Source organism: Branchiostoma belcheri, unplaced genomic scaffold, assembly GCF_001625305.1.
Source record: "Branchiostoma belcheri isolate BF01 breed outbred unplaced genomic scaffold, Haploidv18h27 scaffold18, whole genome shotgun sequence".
Taxonomy (NCBI): domain Eukaryota; kingdom Metazoa; phylum Chordata; class Leptocardii; order Amphioxiformes; family Branchiostomatidae; genus Branchiostoma; species Branchiostoma belcheri.
This window is the reverse complement of record NW_017803268.1, coordinates 2,477,636-2,484,037: the sequence shown is the minus strand read 5'-3', so window position 1 is coordinate 2,484,037 and position 6,402 is coordinate 2,477,636.

The following is a 6,402-nucleotide window of genomic DNA, read 5'->3' as shown; positions in this document are numbered from 1 at the left end:
GGGAGTTGGCCAGCCATAGAGGGTCCAGTTTGCTAGCTACATTCTTTTTAGGCCGATTTCTACTATTTATTCAGCCTGCAAAAGATTGCGGTGGAAACTAGGTTGATCCTAAGATACTCTACTGAGATACAAAGTTATATCACACATGAAGTACGCTAGAAGAGGAACTTGTGGCTTGCTGATGCCTTGTCTCTTTTGATAATGTAAGACAACATAGGTCGTACCTTCTGATTTTTACAGCTGTGGAAAACTACATACGAGTACTGGCAAGACATCATACCTCCAATGTTTTAACATGGTAGAATAGAAACTTTAGTGTGACTCCAAGGTTGTACATCTGAGGAAAATGGACAATCTTGGTTCTGTCGTATCTTGTATTTTATTCTCCTACCGTTGTTACGCCACTCAAAGTTCATTTTATTGATGACATCTTCTAGAAACGACATTTTACACCGTGCTTATTTTCCAAAAGATTCCAGACAGTTACAACAGGTTTCACCGCTTTTACATACAAAACAGTTTGATTTTGCAAATGCTGGTTACTGCAGTGCAATTTGTACTTGTCTGGGCCAAATCTATAAGTGAAATATTAAAGATGTTATTGATGAAGTCAGGTTTGTGTGGCAGTCATCGCCAAAGCTCTGTACGAGATGTCAGGTCTACAATTTGTTGCCAAAACTTGAGGTAAACAACAGTTGTTGTTGACAGGAGGATCCCTCTAGTTGTAAACAACATTAGGCTCCCAGCACAATTGTGGATTACAATGAAATCAACAGCCAAATCGTGTCCATTTTGTTTGTAGTTTTCAGGATCGTTGCTGGCATCACTTTTTGTCAGATTAGGCTTGATCCAAAACTTAATCCAAAACTTAAGCCAATCTTATCTCCAAGCAGATGTAAAATCTTCATGAAAATCTTGCTCGCTTTTTCAAGCTTGTTTTTGCAGTATTTCAGACCTCCTTTTGGTAGTGTACCTTTTTTTTTTTTACTCTTTGCCATCTGCTCTGGGAATTTGAAGGTTTGGACTGCTAGAAAGGTATAGAAGCCTAAAATAAAAACATGTGAAACACCGGTACCCTACATCTGCTTGGAGATTTGAGTCAATTTGTAACAACATTCACCAGTGCAGCTCCTAGCTTTGTTTTTTGTTTTCTTTTCTTTTTTACTTCAAGTTGTCCAAGTCGCATCAAATTTTTTACCTAATGTAGTACTACACAAAAAAACATGCTCAGATGTACCCAAACACCCCCATCCTGTGAAATGGTATAGTCCAGACTACAGAGAAAGTCTTGTTTTCTGTATTCAGTTGTAGACTTCCCGTCCACAAATTTACTCCAAAAAATTCTACTTTTTCAGTCCCAAATTTTACATACCAGAATGTTTAGATTGTAGAGAATTGAGTGGCCTGGGTAGAGAGCCCACGCAGCCCACAATAAAGTGATGATATATGTTGAACTGTGACTTTCTTCTCTTTGTGTCGAGTGTTTTCATTTGTTAGCTTGTGCTTCACACAGAATATAGGATACAACACCGTATATATGTGCACACTAGAAAACACACATTTCAATTAAGAAAATTTGGTGTCCGTAAAAAAAAAATTGTAAAAATGTCAAATCCAACGTCTGAATACAGTATGCGAAATTTTGGAAGCATTGGATGCGAAACATGTTTCTGTCAAATCCCATGTGATAACCGTTATAGACTCCTGTGCGATAACCAATACTAGTGATAACTACATGTATATGTACATGTAGGCTGGAATACCCACATCAAATGTTATCATGTCCCAGGTATGACAGAAAATCCATCAACATTTATCAGCTTCTTACTGACGCTGCCACTGTAACTCAGCAGTGTTTGGTGCATTGTCAAGGGTCAACTTTGACTCAAATTTAACTCAAATCCGATTCGTATAGAAAGGTAGGTATATACGTATGGCCTAAATCTGGTCAGACTGCTCCCAAACTTCAGCCGAACCCGATCGGGAACAAAGTCGTGAATGTGTGACCGGCTTGAATCCAACATGACACACCGCCCGTTTTTACTAGTATGCACAGAGGAGCTTAAACCCTTGCTCTTCTGTCAAGTGTAATGGGAAAAAAATCTAAAAGTAGCTATATTCTGTTATATAATACCTGCATACACATATTCTTGCATTCCTATATGATCTTTTCATTGAAATCATGGATTTAGTAAGGTGACGGAGATACAGGTACATGTAACTGTGTGAAAGACTCCAATGACAGAATAACCAAAAAAAATGCCATATTTAAAATAAAAATTGCGCAAACATAAATGTTATTTTCTCCAACATACATATTATTTTTCCAGGAATTATTTCTTTGTTGTTGCCCGCCCGGCTGCGGATTTTTTTTCTACTAACTCCTAGACTGTCTGAAATATGCAGACTAATTACGTGGGCATTTTATTCACATGTAACCTTAACTACATGTGTGTACGTGTACGTGTGAGAGTCAACGTATGGGTTATCCAAAATTGACGTGAATTGTAACAAAGACGTCGCGTGGACGTTTAAACGTTTGCTTGTTGGCCCCCATTTTATCACTAGACGTTCTAGAAACACACATTTAAAGGTTATCATTCGCGTGCGTGGTGACGCTTGTGAAACAAGACGCCGTCAACGTAAGGCCACAGCAAGTAATTTTTATGGATGACATCAGCGCGCGCATTGATTTTCCCCCGATTGTGGAAAAAAATTTTGTTGCCTTCTGACAGTGGTCAACATGCCGAAAATGGGCAAAGATATCTGTTGCCATGCCGAAACGTGGATGACAGATAAATATGAAGAGAAGAGATCAGAAAAGGCTCTGCTTTAATGGTTTGTTTTTTACTTTACTGCAGTGATACTAGTATGTGATGCCGGTGGCTGGGTGTATGTGATGTTCCCACTGGATCAAAATCATTTGTACAATGATTGAGTCAAAATGAAGGAACCTTGTTTTTTCGGCTCGCCTTGTTTTTTGTCGCCCGCTCACATTTGATTTGGAGTCTGTGGAGGATGTCATCCGTAAAATTTACTTGTTGTGGCCTATTACACAAGATCGCAAACGTAGGGGCGTAAATGACGTGTTTTTGCGTCGTGCAAATGGGGTTTTAAATCACCTACAGACGCGGGCTAGCTGACATTTCAGGGCGCTCGCTCCCCCTTTGCTCTGTTTGGCAGAAGGGAAAGTCGTTAAGCCTAAATGCCGCGTATCTAGAGAAGCTTTTGCGTCGACCCGAATGCAGTTAACCATTCAGAACGCCAACGTGCGTCAATGCAGATGAGCTACCCCAGCCTTATGCAACGTTCTTAGTTTGAAATTAGCATGTAAGAAGTGCCGCTAGTGTGGCATAGAGCAAGGACGGACAAGCTTGTGCGGAGAAATATAAAAGAAAACAGAACACATCAAGAGTGTGAGCATAATTGAGATAATTGAGAATTATATATGCTTCATAGAATCCTATTATTCCATGTTATCGAAGCACTCATAAACTGTCAGATATTTTTAGAGATATTAACTCACTGTAAAAAAAAGACTCAATTCAGTTTTTTCCAAGAATTGTTTTTTTACTTACTTTACTTAATATGGAAGCGTTAATATTGAGAGGAGAAACGGAAGTTGGAAATCATATCCTAAGAAAAGATAAGATATCATGATTATCAAGCGATGGTGTGAAAGGTGAGATTAGGCCAATCTGGTGTAAGTAAAATTTAATAGAGATTCCAATCGAAAGGTAAAATCAGGACATGGTCATCGCGTGAGGGGTAACGCTAGGGCACACAGCGTATAACCCCGAACTCAACGATGGTTGGGAATTGGTTGGGAGTTGGCCGGGAGCAAGCTTGGCTGTGGTGTGGTTGGTTGGATGGTCGGTATTCGGTGAGGTTGGCTACTGTTCGGCGTACGCCAGCCGAATGTTCCAAAATGTTTGAAATTTAAAACATTCGTGATCGGACTCGACTTTGGGCCACGGTTGGGGAATGGTTGGCTGGTGATTGGGAGTAAGTCGGGCCGTGGTCGGGTCGTGGTTGGCAGTCAAATATGCTGCTGGAATACTGATGTTGCACAGAAGCGAATGACATCAGCGCGCGCATTAATTTTCACCTGATTTTGGAGGAAAAAATAAGAAAATTTTATTGAGTAAAGAGACTTTTTACACAACCAAGTGTTTTATTCACAGCCGACGTTTCGGTGACTGTCTGTCACCTTCCTCAGGGAAGTTCTGACTGGTTCACATTGCACTGCAGCACAGGTGTCGCTGCTATAAATGCATTCCCAAACGTAACAATGATTACGTATCTCCACATATACGTGGTTACAGGAAACTGTATCTACAATGCGGTCCCAAACGTACAGGGGTTAGATATATACAGTTGTTACGGAAATTGTGTTTTACTTTAACTGGATGGCGTTCAGCACCAAGGACAGGCTAGGTGTATTTTTTCTGTGTGTGGATTGCGTTCAGCACCAAGGACAGGCTAGGTGCATTTTTCTGTGTGTGGATGGCGTTCAGCACCAAGGACAAGCTAGGTACATTTTTCTGTGTGTGGATGGCGTTCAGCACCAGGATAGGATAGGTGTATTTTCTGTGTGTGGATGGCGTTCAGCACCAAGGACAGGCTAGGTGTATTTTTCTGTGTGTGGATGGCGTTCAGCACCAAGGACAGGCTAGGTGTATTTTTCTGTGTGTGGATGGCGTTCAGCACCAAGGACAGGCTATGTGCAGTTTTTTGTGTGTGGATGGCGTTCAACACAAAGGATACGATAGGTGTGTTTTCATGTGTGAATGGTGTGTTTTCCTCCGTGTGTCAGCGCTTAAGACAGCTATGTCTATCTGTGTGTGGATGATTTTCTGAACAAAGGAAACATATTTTAACCACGAACTTGAAACACCTCAAAACTGTCTTTTTGCTGCTGCATAACTATGTAACGTTACCGCGAAAATAAATGACTGTACAGAACGAAAATGGGACATAACTTTTGAAGTTGACTTCGTAATTAGATCAACAGCATCACATTAATTAGGCACGGCTGTTCTGAACACCTGTGTATAACACATTTGGTATCGTCCGTTCAAGATGGCCGTTCTGCCAACCGACGGGGATGCTTTGGATACTTTTTTGCAACTTTCCGGGTCCTTTTTTTGGTTTTTGTCGGTAGAATGTCTTTGTAAAGAGTGCAGCAGGACGTTGGGAAGTTTTCGTGGTGGAGTCGTGCCGTTCTCGTGACGTTTTGAGGAGAAAATGAAGATTTCTTGACGTGGTCAATTTTGGAGAAGACAACATGGCGAGGTGCAGTTGGGCATGGGCAGAGTGGCGTGGTTCGGAGACGACATCCCCTGTCTTTACAGGTAAACCTGCCTGCTAATTATTTGGCTGAAATTATTCATTAGCAACTAGTAAGAACATGTTAAGTTGTATTCTTTAAGAAACTGAGAAGCTTTGTAAGTTCTGAGCGACCATTCCTCATGATGTAACTTTGTAAGACCGTGAAGTTTTTAAACGGTCATTTTTGCCCCGTTTTCTTGACCATTTTCCATGTGTTGTGTTCTTGTTGAGTAACAAATGTATGCGTATGTCTTATTTATCAACTACACTACGTTTTTAGATTTATATTGCAAAGAGAAACTACCCTTACAAAAACTGTCTTTTGTTTGTCTCCACGTGGTTCAAAAAACACCCGTTGGAATGTGCACGTGTGCATACAGTAATTAACCCGCCAAATACTGGAGTATACAAGGCGTTTATGAACGTAGCACAAAGCTTGCATTGTAATGTTGTATTTATCATTAAAAAGCTTGTTTATTTCCCTTTCCATGTACCTGGATTCGAACCGACTAATACATCAGGAGCAGCTCAAGCAATAAACAGTCACTTAGCAGCCATTTGTCAAGCCCTTCCCCCACTTGACTACTCTAGACTCCCTGCATACTTACCAGCCCTACCCCCACCCCAAATCAACCCATGGGACATGTATCAACGACTACAACGTGTTAAAGTATCTAAGGCCCCTGGCCCTGACCTTATCCCACCCAAATTAATCAAAGAGTTCGCATACGAACTCTCCACCCCCCTAACTGATATACTAAACACTTCATTGAGAGAGGGCAGGGTCCCTGAAGTGTGGCGTGATGCCACAGTAATCCCAGTGCCTAAGGAATACCCAGCGGACTTGAACAAGATCCGGCCAATCTCACTGACCGCACAGTTTGCCAAGATCTGTGAGGGTTTTATCAGCACATGGATTTTTTCGGACATCTTCCCAAACGTAGACATAAAGCAGTTTGGTAACATGAAGCGTTGCTCAACGACTCATTGTCTTATAGACCTCCTAAATTTCTTCTATGAGGGAGCTGAGAGGAAAAGCACTGTTGGCACATTAATACTAACTGACTTTTC